The sequence below is a fragment of the Rhinoderma darwinii genome, chromosome 2, assembly GCF_050947455.1.
Source record: "Rhinoderma darwinii isolate aRhiDar2 chromosome 2, aRhiDar2.hap1, whole genome shotgun sequence".
Classification (NCBI taxonomy): domain Eukaryota; kingdom Metazoa; phylum Chordata; class Amphibia; order Anura; family Rhinodermatidae; genus Rhinoderma; species Rhinoderma darwinii.
In genome coordinates this window covers 145,807,702-145,827,660 of record NC_134688.1, presented here as the reverse complement: position 1 = coordinate 145,827,660, position 19,959 = coordinate 145,807,702, and positions in this window count along the sequence as shown.

Sequence of the window (19,959 nt, the reverse complement as noted above, 5' to 3'; positions counted from 1 at the left end):
TATCTATCTATCTATCCATCCCATATCTATCTGACTATCTATCTATCTATCTATCTATCTATCTATCTATCTATCTATCTATCTATCTATCTATCTATCTATCTATCTATCTATCTATCTATCTATCTATCTATCTATCTATCTATCATATGATGTTTGAGCAAATTTTACATTGACAAAAATGGAATCGGATATGACTTCTGTTTCCAAATGTCTAATCTGATAGATGGGAACAGAGCCAAAAGCTGGCTATAAGCATTTGAGAAAAACTCATCCAAACCCACCAGTTTCGACCTCCCAACTATCCCTCAATGGCATATGCCCTGCGGGAAATAAGCCGCAGCCATACCCCTCTCATCATTGAAAAAAATTTACACACTCAACCGTACCCAGCGAAGCTGAAACTCTTTATCACCTAAGCCATACACAGAGCCCAGCGTAGGGTTGTTAGTCAATCAATCTGGCACTATATATGGAACAACACGAAACTCAGTGATAAAACGTAATGTTCTTCAGTCATAAGGAATTTACTACGTGAAATTGCACATACATGGCACAGAAAGGTCTATCTAACACATCAGCAGTGCCGCATCTGCAATGAGGCCAGGTGAGCCGACGGCCTCAGGCGGCACCACCTACCCAAAGGGGGGGCGGCATTTTCAGCCCAGGACGGACTGGACCGGGGAGAGATGTGCCGAACGTCTGTAACACTCCTCCTCTCTGACGCTGCACACAGCACATGCAGCCAGAGAGGAGCAAGTCTGCAGGAGGAGCGACGAGCAGCAGAGGTAAGTTCCTGCCTTGCTGGGACCGGGACCCGTGACGTGAGTATACTGCAAGGGGGTGTTTGGGCATTTTACCGACAGCAGAGGGCTCTATGGGGCTGGAATAATCCACCCCATAGAGCCCTCACATCACTATAATGCAACGATTAGTGTGGGTGGGGGAGGGTCTGACTGTCTGACTTACTGCAGAGAGCTCTATAGGGGGGGATTCTGCCCCCCCCCTTTAGAGCAGTCAGTCAGATGCTCAGACCCCCCTAACCTTTCAGCATAGTAACTAGTCAGGGCTCTATGGTGGGGGGATAATTCCCCCCTATAGAGCCCTCTGCTGTCAGTAAAACGCCCCCCCCCCTGCAGTATACTCCTGGCTTTGTAGCTTTCCTGTGCTTAATTAGCGTGGGAAAGCTACAATCAGAGCTGTGACTCGTGAGTCTCACAGTCACTCACAGTGCACACTGCAAGCAGCAGCTGCGGCAGCCAGTCTGACTGTGAGTCTCTGACCAGTCACCACCCACACGCAGCAGAGACAGGAGAGACTATTAGTAAACCCTCAACTACTACAGTTTCACAGGCATTAACTATGACAGCTTCTATAGAGTAGTGGTTAGCTTGTCTGACTTACACATGAAGGTTGCTGGTTCAAATCCCAGCTGGGTTTTTATTTTTTATTTTTTTAATATTAATATCTTGTATTGGGCTTTGTTCACACTAGCATTAATATACGTTTACCTCTCTTCCGTCAGAGGGAGAGGATCGATACGTTAAACGGAAAGCAACGGTTCCATTAGAATTACCATTGCTTTCAATGGTAATTCTTTTGTATCAGTTGCTTTCCGTTTGTCTCCGTTCACTAGGTTTCCGTTCTTTTGAACGGAAATAAAAGTTCTGCAGACTGCACTTTTGTTTCCTTTAAAAAAAACAGAAACTTAGCGAACGGAGACAAACGGAAAGCAACTGATACAAAAGAATTACCATTGAAAGCATTGGTAATTCTAATGGAACCGTTGCTTTCCGTTTAACGTATAGATCCTCTCCCTCTGACGGAAGAGAGGTAAACGTATATTAATGCTAGTGTGAAAGAAGCCTTAGGGCCTGTTCACATCAGCGTTGCCTTTCCGTTCTGGGGTTCCGTTGGAGGTAACCCCGCAACGGAAAGTCAAACTGAAACCACAGCTTCTGTTTCCGTCACCATTAGCGCAGTCAACTGCGCTATTGATTCCGTCACAAAAACGGAAACCTGCCGGAATGGTGACGAACGAAAACCATTAGCAATGTTTCCGTCACCATTGATTTCAATGGTGACTGAAACGGAAGCTATGGTTTCAGTTTGACTTTCCATTGCAGGGTTCACCCGACGGAAACCTCCCACGGAACCCCGGAACGGAAAGCCAACGCTGATGTGAACAGGCCCTAATCCTTTCCCATAAACCTGCCCCCGCTAATTAAAATAAATATATTATATAATGTATATAGCGCTGTATCCTGTATCCGTCAGGTCAGCGGGACTGACTGATTCAGTGTCAGCGAGTCCTGCAGTATCGAGCTGTTACCGATCACATCTAAGTTCATAACTTAGATGTGATCGGTAATAGGCGACCAAATGGATTCAGGTCTCAGCGCAATATACAGCTGCTCTGTATACAGGATACAAAGCAGCTGTATCTCAAAAAGTGCAAATCATTTTCAATAAAAAGTAATTAAAACTTGCACCAATCGCATTAATAGATATCTTTACATATCATACTGACATGTCCGAAGTTTTCATCGGTGGGGGACCGAGCACTGAGGCCCCCACCAATCACTAAAACGAAGCAGCAGAAGTGCTCGGGTGAGCGCTGTGCCGCTTCATTTATGATCGACTTTCAGCCGAGTGAGCGGTGTACGGACTCCTAGACTTTCTATTGAGCCCGTACACTGCTCCAAGGAAAGCCAAACAGAATTGAAGCGGCACACCGTTCACCCGAGCACTTCTGCTGCTTCGTTTTAGCGACTAGTGGGGGGTCTCAGTGTTCGGACCCCACTGATCAAAACTTCTGACATGTCAAAAGTTTTAAAAAAAGTTGTTACACTTTAAAGAGACTCTGTCACCACATTATAAGTGCCCTGTCTCCTACATAAGGAGATCGGCGCTATAATGTAGGTGACAGTAATGCTATTTATTTAAAAAAACGATCTTTTTTCACAAAGTTAGGAGCGATTTAAGTTTATGCTAATGAGCTTTCTTAATGCCCAAGTGGGCGTACTTTTACTTTCGACCAAGTGGGCATTGTACAGAGGAGTGCATGACGCTGACCAATCGGCATCATGCACTCCTCTCCATTCATTTACACTGCACTAGCGATATAGTTATATCACTATGTGCAGCCTCATACACAAGCCCGAACATTACTAGTGTCCTGATAATGAATACACATGATCATCCAGCCTGGACGTCATGTGTACTCAGAATCCTGACACTTCTGACTCATTTTTTGTGAGATTCCGGCAAGTGAAACCAAATCTCGTTTAGCTCCGAGATCTCGCGAGATTTCGTATCCGTTGCTGGAATCTCACAAAAAAGAGTCAGAAGTGTCAGGATTCTGAGTACACATGACGTCCAGGCTGGATTTCATGTGTATTCATTATCAGGACACTGTAGTAATGTTAGGGCTTGTGTATGAGGCTGCACATAGCGATATATCTATATCGCTAGTGCAGTGTAAATGAATGGAGAGGAGTGCATGATGCCGATTGTTCAGCGTCATGCACTCCTCTGTACAACGCCCACTTTGTCGAAAGTAAAAGTACGCCCACTTGGGCATTAAGAAAGCTCATTAGCATAAACTTAAATCGCTCCTAACTTTGTGAAAAAAGATTGTTTTTTTTAAATAAAAAGCATTACTGTCACCTACATTACAGCGCCCATCTCCTTATGTAGGAGATAGGGCACTTGTAATGTGGTGACAGAGTCTCTTTAAAGAGAATCTTTCACCTGCCCACAGATTTGCATTTGAGTGCAACGTGTAATGGTCAGGGCTGCACAAACTCTGGGGCACTTTAAATTTTTTTTCCTACCCTCTTTCCTTACTTAGATATCGGTGCTGTAATACTTGACGCCCGATATTTAAATAACCCCATAAACTGCCAATGGGGCGGTAATTGGCATGGGGACGTGTAACATCGCTGTGACACAATCCGCTACAGACAATGTCAACAGCATGAGCTGGAGAGAGGAGATCATGTGCACGCGCACGCTCTCACTCTTCAGCTCTCGGCAGGCAAGTACAAGACTGTGATCTCAGGTGAGAGATCAGTCTTGTCGTCCTTGTCTGCCGAGAGCTAAAGAGTGAGAGCGTGCGTGCACTCACAGCTCCGATGCCATGAAACAGAAGAAGAAGAATTCACACTCTTCTTCTCCTCTTGTGTTCCTTAGTGGTGGCGGAGCTGTGCGCACGCGCTCTCTCCAGCTCTTGCTGTAACGCTGACCGTAGCTGATTGGACAGTGTCACAGCGATGTTACACGCCCCCTTGCCAATTACCTCCCCATTGACAGTTCATGGGGTTATTTAAATATCGGGCGCCAAATATTACAGCACTGATATCTAAATAACGAAGGAGGCTAGGAAAAAAATGTAAAGTGCCCCAGAGTTTGTGCGGCCCTCCCCATTATATGCTGAACTCAGCTGCACATGTATGGGGAGGTGAAAGGTTCTCTTTAAAAGAAAGGTGTTCTAATTATTTTTTTTTTATTTGATATGTTTTCTTTTATGGGCCTAATTTTTCTAAGTATTTTAATATGTTTCCGAAGGTAGCTATTTATTCATACGTCTGTGGGGGCAGCCAGCTTTATTTTTATTTTTCATACTGCTAATTTTTGTTTTGCAGGTTCCGCTGGACCATTTGGACTACGTCGTAGATTCGTTGGACTACTTCGCTGATTTAAGCTTTATTTTTTTTTTTTTTTATAAAATGGTTAAAGTGGATTGTGTGGAAGGGTTGTCATTTCAATAAAATAAATGTCTTTATGTCTCTGTTTTTTAATACTTCATTACCGCCTTAGTAATGGCTGCTGTCTGATTGAGAGCGTCCATTACTAAGAAGGAGCTTAGTGTTAGCCAGTAATAAGGCTAGCACTAACCCCTATTATTACCCCGGTACCCACCGCCACCAGGAGTACCGGGAAGAGCTGGGTACGATCCAGCACCCGACTGTCTGAAGAGAAGGGCGGGTACTGGCATGGCTGCAGGCTGGTACTATCAGGCTCGGAATGGCCAAAAACCATGGCCCTTTCCACCCTGGTAATGCTAGGCTGCTGCTGCTTTATTGTATCTGGCTGGTTATGAAAAATGGAGGGGATCTCACGTAATTTTTTTTCTATTTATTTTTTTTAAAAGACGTCGGGTTCCCGCTATTTTTCACAACCAGCCAGATACAATAAAGCAGCTGCAGCCTAGCATCACCAGGGTGGGAAGGGCCACGTTATTTATCCCTTCCCAGCCTGATAATACCAGCCTGTGACCGCCCTGCTGCCTTACCGTCGCTTCAGATGGTCGGGGACTGGATCGTACTCCCCTCGCGGCTGTGAGAACCGGGGTAATAATAGGGGTTAGTGATAGCCTTTTTACTGGCTAACACGAAGCCCCTTCTTAGTAATGGATGCTCTCAATCAGACAACAGCCATTACTAAGGCCATAATAAAGTATTAAAAAAAACAGACAAGAAAAACTTTTATTGAAATCTAAACTCCCCCATGCAATCCTCTTTCACCATTTTTTTTTTTTAAAAGTAGATCATCGGAGTAGTCCAATGAATCTACGACGTAGTCCAAACGCTCCAGCGGAACCTACCAAAAACAGTATGGGGGTATTATTCAGTAACAGTATGGAGGTATTATTCAGTAACAGTATGGGGGTATTATTCAGTAACAGTATGGAGGTATTATTCAGTAACTGTATGGAGGTATTATTCAGTAACTGTATGGAGGTATTATTCAGTAACAGTATGGAGGTATTATTCAGTAACAGTATGGAGGTATTATTCAGTAACAGTATGGGGGTATTATTCAGTAACCGTATGTGGGTATTATTCAGTAACCGTATGGGGGTATTATTTAGTAACAGTATGGGGTATTATTCAGTAACAGTATGGGGGTATTATTCAGTAACAGTATGGGGGTATTATTCAGTAACAGTATGGAGGTATTATTCAGTAACAGTATGTGGATATTATTCAGTCACTATGTGGTTATGGTGTGGCGGTATTATTCAGTAACAGTATGGCGGTATTATTCAGTAACAGTATGGGGGTATTATTCAGTAACAGTATGGGGGTATTATTCAGTAACAGTATGGAGGTATTATTCAGTAACTGTATGGAGGTATTATTCAGTAACTGTATGGAGGTATTATTCAGTAACAGTATGGAGGTATTATTCAGTAACAGTATGGAGGTATTATTCAGTAACAGTATGGGGGTATTATTCAGTAACCGTATGTGGGTATTATTCAGTAACCGTATGGGGGTATTATTCAGTAACAGTATGGGGTATTATTCAGTAACAGTATGGGGGTATTATTCAGTAACAGTATGGGGGTATTATTCAGTAACAGTATGGAGGTATTATTCAGTAACAGTATGTGGATATTATTCAGTCACTATGTGGTTATGGTGTGGCGGTATTATTCAGTAACAGTATGGCGGTATTATTCAGTAACAGTATGGGGGTATTATTCAGTAACAGTATGGGGGTATTATTCAGAAACAGTATGGGGTATTATTCAGAAACAGTATGGAGGTATTATTCAGTAACAGTATGGGGGTATTATTCAGTAACAGTATGGAGGTATTATTCAGTAACAGTATGGGGGTATTATTCAGTAACAGTATGGAGGTATTATTCAGTAACTGTATGGAGGTATTATTCAGTAACTGTATGGAGGTATTATTCAGTAACAGTATGGAGGTATTATTCAGTAACAGTATGGAGGTATTATTCAGTAACAGTATGGGGGTATTATTCAGTAACCGTATGTGGGTATTATTCAGTAACCGTATGGGGGTATTATTCAGTAACAGTATGGGGTATTATTCAGTAACAGTATGGGGGTATTATTCAGTAACAGTATGGGGGTATTATTCAGTTACAGTATGGAGGTATTATTCAGTAACAGTATGTGGATATTATTCAGTCACTATGTGGTTATGGTGTGGCGGTATTATTCAGTAACAGTATGGCGGTATTATTCAGTAACAGTATGGGGGTATTATTCAGTAACAGTATGGGGGTATTATTCAGTAACAGTATGGAGGTATTATTCAGTAACAGTATGGAGGTATTATTCAGTAACAGTATGGAGGTATTATTCAGTAACAATATGGAGGTATTATTCAGTAACAGTATGGGGGTATTATTCAGTAACAGTATGGGGGTATTATTCAGAAACAGTATGGGGGTATTATTCAGAAACAGTATGGAGGTATTATTTAGTAACAGTATGGAGGTACTATTCAGTAGCAGTATGGGGGTATTATTGGTAATGTTGGTCTTACAATCTATGTAAATTACTGTGGTGTGGGCTGTGGGGAAGTGTGAGTGGCAGCAGATGATCAGGCTAAGAGACAGTCTGCAGAGTGGCATGTGATGTACTTTGACATGTAGGTGATACTTACATGTAGGTTGTGGGCACATAACTTGTGCACAGCCCAGGGCCTAAGATCATATTAATCCACCACTGGCATCGAGCCAGCACAGGCAGACCACAACAATACAGCAGGTAGAGAAAAGAAACCGGCCCAGGATGTGCCGCTTCAAAACAGCGCAGGATGTGTCGCTTCAAAACAGCGCTAAGCGCGATCCGTCCTGGACTGGCCTGAATGTAATTGCAGAGAGTGACGGCGCAAATGAGACTGGCTGCCGAGGAGAGATATGGGGCAGTGCAGGGCAGACTGTACTATTTGCACTGCACTGATTGGCAGTAAGAATAATTCTTTAAATATTTTCCATACTTCAAACAGCTCTTTAAGGCTATGTTCACACGGAGTATTTTGCAGGAGGAATATCTGCCTCAAAATTCCGTTTGGAAGTTTGAGGCAGATTTTCCTCTCCCTGTACGCCGATTTTCGCAGAGTTTTTCGCAGCGTTTTTCGCCCGCGGCCATTGAGCGCCGCGGGCATAAAACACAGTGAAATACGCTTTCTCTGCCTCCCATTGAAGTCAATGGGAGGTCAGAGGCGGAAGCTCCCGAAGATAGGGCATGTCGCTGCTTTTTCCCGCGAGGCAGTTTTACTGCTCGCGGGAAAAAGACGACGACGCCTCCCATTGAAATCAATGGGAGGCATTTTCGGGCCGTTTTTGCCGAGTTTTGCGACGCGGTTTCCGCGTCAAAAAACTTGGCAAAATACTCTGTGTGAACAAAGCCTAAGGCTATGTTCACACTGAGTTTTTTGCAGGAGGAAAATTCTGCCTCAAAATTCTGTTTGGGATTTTGAGGCAGATTTTGTCCTTCCTGCACGTCGTTTGCCGCGATTTTCACCGCGTTTTTCTCTCATGGCCATTGAGTGCTAAAGGCAAAAAACTCTGCGAAATACCCTTTCTCTGCCTCCCATTGATGTCAATAGGAGGTCAGAGGCGTAAACGTGCGAAGATAGGGCATGTCCCTTCTTTCTCGGGAGGCATTTTCGGCCCGTTTTTGACGAGTTTTGCGGAGCGGTTTCCGTGCCCAAAAACTTGTCAAAATACTCTGTGTGAACAGGGCCTAACAAATAAACATCAATTGTTTTCCTATTTAAAAAACGTATATATTGCGTGTTTGATGTGTACAGCTAGGAATGAGAAAACTCTGATAGATTGGGGGGGGGGGGGCGCCTTTTTATAGTTCGCCTCAGGCGGCAGACGGGCTAGGTTCACCCCTGCACATCAGCATGACATATACACCTATCTATTACCCACTAAATATGCACAGCAATAAAAATTAAATTTTTGATGCCGTTTTTGGCTCATTTTTTGAGCCAAAGCCAGAAGTGGATCAAGAAAGAAGGAAAAGTATGAAGAAAAAACAGGGTGTTTTTTTTTGGCTAAAATCAAACTGGCAAAAACTGTGCTAAAAACTGCATCAAACCTATGTGTGTGATCCTGGCCTAAAGGGGTATTCCAGTTTCCACAAATAAAGGAAATGGATTGTATAATGTTGTTAAGATATCTGCTTGATGTCATTCAATAGGAAGTTCCATTATTTACTCAAAGGGGATAAAAATCTGTCCAGGTTAGGCTTCGTTCACATCTGTGTTGGAGGCTCCGTTAGGGGCCTTCATCACAGATCTGGTCAAAAATGGCAAACAGAATAGTGCAGCATGCTGCGCCATTTTGTCTGATAAAATGATGGGCACTATGGCGGAAACCGAATGGTGGGTTCCATCGGCGTGGTTGGTGTCCGTCATACAAAGGATCCGGCACTTCCGGTATTTTCGTTGTTCTGCTCCTAAGACGGATTGAGCAATGGAAACACTGAATGCAGATGTGAATGAATCCTTATGTGATGATCACACAGGAGCTCTGATAACTGTACTGTATATGTTAGACGTTGTGAACCTGTATATCCATCACATGACCAGTACAGATGTTTCTCCAATGAAAATAAATAATGAAAGTACCCATTAGATGACAGTAAGAAGCAAGGCTGGACTGGCTATCTGGCAGTTCTGGCAAAGATGGGCTGGTGCACTCACTGGCTGCCCCCACACAGTTCTTATTAAAAGGGTTATTCGGGATCAAGAAAAAACAGGCCACGTCGGAGGGCTGTGGCATTCAATCATTAAAGAGGCATCACTTTTTAAATCCTGCGCTTCGGTGATCTCCTCCCGTCTGTGTTTACTGAGCTGTGTTAACACACGTGACCACTGCAGCCAATCACTGTGATGTCATCTTTGCAGCTCAGTATGTAAAGATCGGGGGAGATCAACGGAGCAGCAGCACTGGAGCGGCAGGGTATTTTAAAGGTAAGTAATGCTTCTTATATTATGTTATATCATACAAATGACCTGTTTTTTTCTTGTTTCCAGAGAACCCCTTTAATTATAGCTGCAGACTAATTCACTCTGAGTGTCTAATCAAGCTTATTTGAATGTGACCGCTGATCAGACACTCAGAAAGATGGCAAGGGGAAGAAGAGGGATGTATAATCGACCAACAGCCAAGCGGCATAAAGGAAGCAGTGCTTGCTCTCCCCAGAATGAAAGAACCCATCCACCAGCACTCATTATTTCACTGTTTGATCCGCAACGGTTGGGCGGCAAATTTCAGTGACCTCATTACATGAGAGAAAGAGAGAATGACATTGCTGAGGCAATAAGCAGCCACAGGACCTAGCTTACAGCAGTGCCACTCTCCCTATTACTGTCTACACTAAACCAACTACCCTTAGTAGCTGCAGGAAAATTAGTTTATTTTTACATCTACGTGAAAAATAGCGCTACATGCTGCATTATTTTTGCCATCAAAATGGTAGACACCTCGCCAATGAACCACATTGTAAGTCAATGTCCTAGGTTTGAGTGACGCGTGTGCAGCATGCGTCCTAGGTGTGAGTGGCACATGTGCGGCATGTTTTCCAGGTTATACATGTGTCCGGTGTATATGGCAACATTATTCATGTGTATAATATATAGTGGCGTTATTCATGTGTAAAGTATAGATATGGTGACATTATTCATGTGTACAGTATATATGGTGGCGTTATAAATATGCACAGTATATAGTGGCCTTATTCATGTATACAGTATATGGTGGCATTCATCATGTGTACAGTATATATATGGTGACATTATTCATGTGTACAGTATATGGTGGCAATTTTTTGTACAGTATATATGGTGCCATTATTAATATGTACAGTATATGGTGGCATTCATCATGTGTACAGTATATAGTGCCGTTATTCATGTGTACACTATTTATGGTGACATTATTCATGTAGTATATATAGCTGCATCATTCATGTGTAAAGTATATAGTGGCATTGTTCCTATGTACAGTATATATGGTGGCATTAATCAAGTGTTCTTTATAAATGATGGCATTATTCATGTGTACAGTATATTTTGCGATTATTCATGTGTGTAATATATATAGCAGCATTATTCATGTGTACAGTATAAAGTGGTGTTATTCATGTATACGGTATATATTAGCATTGTTCACGTGTCATATATATAGCAGCATTATTCATGTGTGCAGTATAAATAGCAGCATTATTCATGTGTACAATATAGTGGCTTTAATCATTTGTACAGTATATATGGTGGCATTATTCATGTGTATAGTGTATATAGCAGTATTATTTATGTGTACAGTATATATGGCAGCATTATTTAAAGTGTTCAGTATATATTGGCGTTATTTATGTGTACAGTTTATATGGCAGTATTATTCATGTGTGTAGTACATAGAGCAGCATTATTCATGTGTACAGTATAGTGGCGTTATTTATGTGTACATTATATATGGTTTCATTATTCATGTGTACAGTATAGTAGTGTTATTAATATGTACAGTATATATGGCTACATTCTTAGTATGTACATTGTATAGTGGCATTATAAAGAAAATGATGAATTTGGGTAGCAAGGATTACCAAAATATTAATTTAATCCACCTAATAATTAAATTAATATCTATTTTATCCTTACTGCCCATAAATAAAATAGGGACACATATTATATATCCTTATGGTGTATGATGTATTATATTTATTACACACATATATTCTTAACATTTGTTTAATATTTTGTTACTAGAAAATTGATTAATACTGGGGAGAGTATTAGGGCATGACCACACATGGCGGAATTCCTCCGCAACTGTCCGCATCAATGCCGCACAGAATCTGCGTTGCAGATTCTGCAGCGGATCTGCACAAAATGTGCAGAAAATTGATGCGGACTGGCCGCTGCGGACTGCAGGAAAAGTGCTTCTCTTCTCCCTATTCAGTGCAGGATAGAGAGAAGGGACAGCACTTTCCCTAGTGAAAGTCAAAGAATTTCATACTTACCGCCCGTTGTCTTGGTGACGCGTCCCTCTTTCGGCATCCGGCCCGACCTCCCTGGATGACGCTCCAGTCCATGTGACCGCTGCAGCCTGTGCTTGGCCTGTGATTGGCTGCAGCCGTCACTTACACTGAAACGTCATCCTGGGAGGCCGGACTGTAGACAGACGCAGGGAGTTCTCGGTAAGTATGAACTTATATTTTTTTTTACAGATACATGTATATTGAGATCGGTAGTCACTGTCCCGGGTGCAGAAACAGTTACTGCCGATCGCGTAACTCTTTCAGCACCCTGGACAGTGACTATTTACAGACGTCTCCTAGCAACGCTCCCGTCATTACGGGAGCCCCATTGACTTCCTCAGTCTGGCTGTAGACCTAGAAATACATAGGTCCAGCCAGAATGAAGAAATGTCATGGTAGTAAAAACAATACGCTCCGCAGCACACATAAGATCTGCGGACTTCATTGCGGAATTTTGACTCTCCATTGAAGTCAATGGAGAAATTCCGCCATGAGTCCGCAACCAGTCCGCCACTGCTCCGCAACAGACAGAGCATGCTGCGGACACCAAATTCCGCTCCGCAGCCTATGCTCCGCAGCGGAATTGTACGCATCGTGTAAACGAACACTGCTAAATTAAAGTGAAAGTCAATGGAGAAACGGCTCCGCTGCGGATTAACGCTGCGGAGTGTCCGCAGCGGAATTTAAGTGAAATTCCGCCATGTGTGAACCCGCCCTTACCGTTCCTGTTGTGACCGGTGTAAACATTCAGCACTTTACATGCTGCTCCGATTCAGCTTTTTTTCCGGGGATTTACTGATTTTTTAAATAAATGAGTAGCACAACGGGAAGGCAACAGTTAAGAAATAATGTTCAATGTTTTTGTATAGCTGAAGGTTTGGGCCCGCATACATGCAAAGATATTTAATGCACAGCAGGTGGGCCTTTGTGCTTTAAAATGCCAGGACTGATTTTTTTTGTCCCAGTCAGACTCTGGTAAGCAGAGACCATGAAAACTGCAAAAAATGTATACAGAACGTATAATGGAAAATTGTATAACTTTTTAGAATACAAGGAATAAGATTTATTTGCTAAAACCAGAATACCACTTTAATAATCCACTTTAATACCCCACAAACCATTCTTGTTGAGAGCATCCTTGTAAATGGTATTCCCCCTATTCATTAAAAATGTTCCTACTTGCAGTATTTCATACTCAATGACTTTTTATTCTCTGAGGACTGCCGAGTACAAGTTATATACTGAAATATTCGAATGACCTTAATTACATATTGCGAGCTCAATAAACGCTTATTGTTCAGTTATATCTTGTCTGTATGGTAATCTTTCATTTTTTTATTTTTTTTGAGTACGCATGGTTTTCATCTTGGCTACCAAATACTTTTACTGTGTGAACTTACTTTTTATTTCACAAGTGGTGGGATCCCAACCTACACAAAAAATATGGAAAACATCTCTAGGCACTTATCTGACATGCAAAGATATGGCTGAAACAGCAACCATGTGAAGTATTTAATGCTTTCCTCATGTGCACATTTGATGCAAGTTAAACAACCCTCAAATGATTAGTTACTCTCTTCAGGTTCTAAGATCTCTTGCACTCTAGGGATGTTGTGCAGATTTAATAATCTCGCCCACCACTCCATGTGATATTACTTTGCTTGTTTTAATTTTTAACTATCAACAACTCTGTTTCCCACACTTTTACAATGTAAGAAAACTCGCATGGCCAAAAATGTGTTTGTTTATGTGTGTGTATATATATCTAGCTATACAAAAAGAAATTTAAGAGCAGGACCATGTGAAAAGATAAAGGATGGGTGCGAGCCTAAGGATCAAGGCTATATCCTATGTAATACAATGCAAAAACAGGGGCATAGAGATAGGGCTAAAGCTTTGGACAGATCAACCGTATTGAGGAAGGGCAAGACAAGGGTAACTCATAATCGCATCCAATTCATATACTTACACGGGGCATAGTAAAACTATATATAATATAGTAAGGAAACACTGGCCCATCATGAGGAACAGCTTATCCAACATTCTGGAATTCTAAAATCCATAGACGACCATTCTGACATAGGTCCTCAGAAAATGAGTAGACAACATCCCTGACTGGCACAGTACGAAAAGGCAGTTGTCCATGTCTGAACTGTGTAAACTGCCCCCTTATACTGAAGGGAGACAAATTCACAAATCTGTTTAATAACAAAACATATCAAATTAGGCATTTCTTGACCCGCAACAGCGACAGATAGATAGATAGATAGATAGATAGATAGATAGATAGATAGATAGATAGATAGATAGATAGATAGATAGATAGATAGATAGATAGATAGATAGATAGATAGATAGATAGATAGATATGAGATTCATAGATAGATAGATAGATAGATAGATAGATAGATAGATAGATAGATAGATAGATAGATAGATAGATAGATAGATAGATAGATAAAACTTTAATTATCCCAACAGGGAAATTATTTTGTTTATCACAACCCCAAAATATTACACATCACAACATCAAACATAGTCATTTCCATGACACCACACATAAAATAATACATAAATACAATAGAAAAAATCCTTACATAAATAAATAATACCCCTTTACACAGACATATTATAAAGTGCTATTGCAGTTAGCATAAAAGAACGTCTGAACCTCTTCTTACTACATCAAAACTGTAAGAGACCCTGACTAAAACTACTTCCATGATATCATGTAAAGGATGCAAAGGATGTAAAGGATGCAACTTGTCTAACAGAATATTGTAAAATATTACTAACAATTTATTGTAAACGTTAAAACGTTAAAAGATTCCGCAAGAAATGCAACCGGCTCTTACCGGAATGTGCTGTTCAAATTTTTGTGTTGCATATGTGATTCATATATGTGGGGTTAGTGACTGACTCCATTTTTTGATCTTGCACTCCTCCCATTCTGCCCTGGGTGATTTTAGTAGTTTAATAATAGTTCATATCATCCCCAGATATATGTAGGCTTAGTCCCAGTTCTGGGTGTCTGTGTAGCGTAGGTACCCACCTCATAGAGGTTGGCTTGTCGTGGCAGGTGGGCTCACACAATTTGATCAAAATGTGCACTAAGAACCTCCCTATTGTAAGTAGATTTAGCAGTAATGCATATTTATTTATATTTAGTGGTTTAGGTGGCATTGGTGTTCGCAGAGTGCTGTCGCCATTTTCTCCTGTGCTGTATACATTTTCAGTCTAAGGCGTTCTTGCACCTGTATACACATTTTGTTTCATTTTGCTGGAATGTGCTGTTCAAACTTTTGTGTTGTTTAGCTAATTCATATATGTGGGGTTAGTGAGTGCCTTCGTTTTTTGATCTTGCACTCCTCCCATTCTGCCCTGGGGGATTTTAATTAGTTTAATGCTGGTTCCTACCATCCCCATAAATATGTGGGCTTAGTCCCTGTTCTGGGTGTATGTGCAGCGTAGGTACCCACCTCATAGAGTTTGCCTTGTCGTGACAGGTGGGCTCACACAATTTGATCAAAATGTGCGTTAAGAACCTTACTATTGTAGTAGATTTAGCAGTAATGCATATTTATTTATATTTAGTGGTTTAGGTGGCATTGGTGTTTGCAGAGTGCTGTCGCCATTTTCTTGTGTGCTGTATAACCCTAGATAGATTCCTTAAGTGGTGTAGTTTCCAAAATGTGGTCACTTTTGGGTGGTTTTCATTGTTTTGGTCCCTACAGTGCATTGCAAACGTGACATGGCACCGCAAACCATTTCAGCTAAATTTGAGCTCCAAAAGTCAAATAGCCCTCCTTCCCTTCTAAGCCCTTCTGCGGGTCCAAACAGCAGTTTATTACCACATGTGGCACATTGCCATAATCTGGAGAAATTGCTTTACAAATGTTGGGGTGGTTTTTCCCCTTTAATCCTTATAAAAATTAAAAATGTCTATGTTTTTTTCAGAAAAAAAGTCCATTTTCATCTTCACAGACCAATTCAAATAAATTTAGAAAAACACCTGTGGGGTCAAAATGCTCACTATACTCCTAGATAAAATTCTTGAGGGGTGTAGTTTCCAAAATGGGGTCACTTTGGGGGGTTTGTACTGTTTTGGCACCGCAAGACCTCTTCAAACCTGACATGGTCCCTAAAATATATTCTAAGAAAAAGGAGGCCCCAAAATCCACTAGGTGCTCCTTTGCTTCTGGGGCCTGTGTTTCAGTCCAGTAGCACACTAGGGCCACATATGGGGCATTTCTAAAAACTGCAGAATCTGGACAATAAATATTGAGATGCATTTCTTGGGTAAAACCTTCTGTGTTACAGAAAAATATGTATTACAAATGAATTTTGGCAAAAAAAATTTATTTGTAAATTTCACCTCTACTTTGCTTTAATGCCTGTGAAACGCCTAAAGGGTTAAAACACTTTCTGAATGCTGTTTTGAATACTTTGAGTTGTGCATTTTTTATAATTAGGAAATGTATGGGGACTTTCTAATATATAGGGCCCTCAAAGCCTCTTCAGATCTGAACTGGTCCCTAAAAAAATAGCCTTTTGAAATGTCTTGAAAATGTGAGAAATTGCTGCAAAAGTTCTAAGCCTTGTAACATCACAGAAAAATAAAAGGACATTCAAAAAACTATGCAAACATAAAGTAGACATATGGGATATGTGAAATAGTAACTTTTTTGTGCGGCATTACTATCTATTTTACAAGCAGATACATTTAAATTTAGAAAAATGCAAATATTTGCAAATTACCTCAAAATGTTGGTGTTTTTGACAAATAAATATTGAATTTATCGACCTAATTCTTTCACTAACATAAAGTATAATTTGTCACGAGAAAACAAACTCAGAATCACTTGGATAGGTAAAAGCATTCCCAAGTTATTACCACATAAAGTGACATATGTCAGATTTGAAAAAATCGTCTTCTTCCTCAAGGCCAAAACAGGCTCAGTCCTGAAGGGGTTAATCAAATCTGCTTTTACCCAATAAATAACAAGATTATGTGTCTGCAACCATAGAATACCAAATATTACCTCAAAAAGCAAATTTTGTAGGATAAAGAAAGAGATTAGATCAGTATGCAAAGTGCCCACTTCCAAAGATACAGGTGGAGTGGAGAACTTGACCGACCCCTAAGAGTGGGGGGTATTATCAATAGTGGATACTTTGACCAGGGTATTCAGCTAAACTAGGGGGATAGCCAAACTTTTTGCAACCTGGAAATCCAAGAAATTAGCCGCAGAACCACAATCTACAAAAGCTTGACCAGAAATACAAACATTATTAAACCATACATTAACAGGCAAAAGTATTTTCGGAGAAAATATGGGAAAAACCTGATTGGCCGATGGCATTCCTGGGGACCAGCTAGGCCCTGAAGTTTTCAGGTACTGGACATTCTGGACGCTTAGAACAGTTCTTGAGCGTATGACCAGCGTCCCTGCAATAGAAACACAGCCCTCTGCGTTTCCAAAAAAGTCTCCATTCCTGAGAAGACATAGTGGAGCCCAACTGCATGGGATCTGGTGCATCACATGAAGGGACCTCAGAGCAGAGAAGGGGGGAGGCCATTGCTGATCTTTGATTTTTGCGTTCTCGTATTCGTCGGTCCAGATGCACAACAAGAATCATGGTATCCTCTAAAGTCAAGGGCGGAGGGTAATTTATTAGAAGATCTTTCAAGGTTTCAGAAAGACCTCGGTGGAATTAACATCGGAGTGCAGCATCATTCCACTGCAAAGAGATGGACCATACAGTTTAAATAGTATTTTATATAATACCAGAAGAAATAAGTACAATCTCTTATATGCTCAAATTGGCACCCCCACTATTTACACATTGCTGTAATCTACTTTTTACACTCACACTTTGGCATAAAGTTCTTTACTGGCATTCATTTCTTGGCATGCTTTTATGAACTGAATCATGTTATCAAGCGTGCGTGGTTTTCTTGAATATACCTTTATCTTTGATAACTCCCCAAAAGAAAAAGTCCATCGGGGACTTGTCTACCTATCCACACATTGGGTAATTTTTTGGTCCAGAAAATGATGCACCTCTAAATAGTGAGGAGGGGCTCCATATTTCCGAAAATAGAAGTATTCATTTTCATGCTTCAACTTCAATTGTGGTATTACATTTTCTTGCAGCTTGTTAAAGTACAGATCTGAGGTAACCGTTGTATTGTAGAAGATGGGTCCAATTACCCCTTTACATGAAAAGGCCGCCCAAACTGTAACCCCGGGTTGATTCAACTGTTCTTCAATTGTTGCAAGCGGGTTTTCTGTTTAGTAATAAACACAGTTGTGGCTATTAACAGCACCTGAAAGTTTGACGTTGGCTTCATCGAACCAAGTTATTTTTCTAATATTGCCATCTCCTTGTGTTCATTCAAAATTGCCTTACAAAATTGTAATTAGACAGAAAAATCTCTGCATGTATACCTACTTATGCAGCCCCTGTATATATACACTACCGTTCAAAAGTTTAGGGTCACTTAGAAATGTCCTTATTTTTGAAAGAAAAGCACAGTTTTTTCAATGAAGATAACATTAAATTAATCAGAAATACACTCTATACATTGTTAATGTGCTAAATGACTATTTTAGCTGCAAACGTCTGGTTTTTAATGCAATATCTACATAGGTGTATAGAGGCCCATTTCCAGCAACCATCACTCCAGTGTTCTAATGGTACATTGTGTTTGCTAACTGTGTTAGAAGGCTAATGGATGATTAGAAAACACTTGAAAACCCTTGTGCAATTATGTTAGCACCGCTGTAAACTGTTTTGCTGTTTAGAGGAGCTAGAAAACTGACCTTCCTTTGAGCTAGTTGAGAATCTGGAGCATTACATTTGTGGGTTCAATTAAACTCTCAAAATGGCTAGAAAAAGAGAGCTTTCATGTGAAACTCGACAGTCTATTCTTGTTCTTAGAAATGAAAGCTATTCCATGCAAGAAATTGCCAAGAAGCTGAAGATTTCCTACAATGGTGTGTACTACTCCCTTCAGAGGACAGCACACACAGGCTCTAACCAGAGTAGAAAGAGAAGTGGGAGGCCCTGCTGCACAAGTTAGCAACAAGACAAGTACATTAGAGTCTCTAGCTTGAGAAATAGATGCCTCACAGGTCCTCAACTGGCAGCTTCATTAAATAGTACCCGCAAAACACCAGTTTCAACGTCTACAGTGAAGAGGCGACAGTGGGATGCTGGCCTTCAGGGCAGAGTGGCAAAGAAATAGCCATATCTGAGACTGGCTAATAAAAGGAAAAGATTAATATTGGCAAAAGCACACAGACATTGGACAGAGGAAGATTGGAAAAAAGTGTTATGGACAGACGAATCGAAGTTTGAGGTGTTTGGATCACACAGAAGAACATTTGTGAGATGCAGAACAACTGAAAAGATGCTGGAAGAGTGCCTAACGCCATCTGTCAAGCATGGTGGAGGCAATGTGATGGTCTGGGGTTGCTTTGGTGCTGGTAAAGTGGGAGATTTGTACAAGGTAAAAGGGATTTTGAATAAGGAAGGCTATCACTCCATTTTGCAACGCCATGCCATACCCTGTGGACAGCGCTTGATTGGAGCCAATTTCATCCTACAACAGGACAATGACCCAAAGCACACCTCCAAATTATGCAAGAACTATTTAGGGAAGAAGCAGGCAACTGGTATTCTATCTGTAATGGAGTGGCCAGCGCAGTCACCAGATCTCAACCCCATAGAGCTGTTGTGGGAGCAGCTTGACCGTATGGTACGCAAGAAGTGCCCATCAAGCCAATCCAACTTGTGGGAGTGCCTTCTGGAAGCATAGGGTGAAATTTTTCCCGATTACCTCAGCAAATTAACAGCTAGAATGCCAAAGGTCTGCAATGCTGTAATTGCTGCAAATGGAGCATTCTTTGACGAAAGCAAAGTTTGAAGGAGAAAATTATTATTTCAAATAAAAATCATTATTTCTAACCTTGTCAATGTCTTGACTATATTTTCTAGTCATTTTGCAACTCATTTGATAAATATAAGTGTGAGTTTTCATGGAAAACACAAAATTGTCTGGGTGACTCCAAACTTTTGAACGGTAGTTATATATATATATATATATATATATATATATATATAGAGAG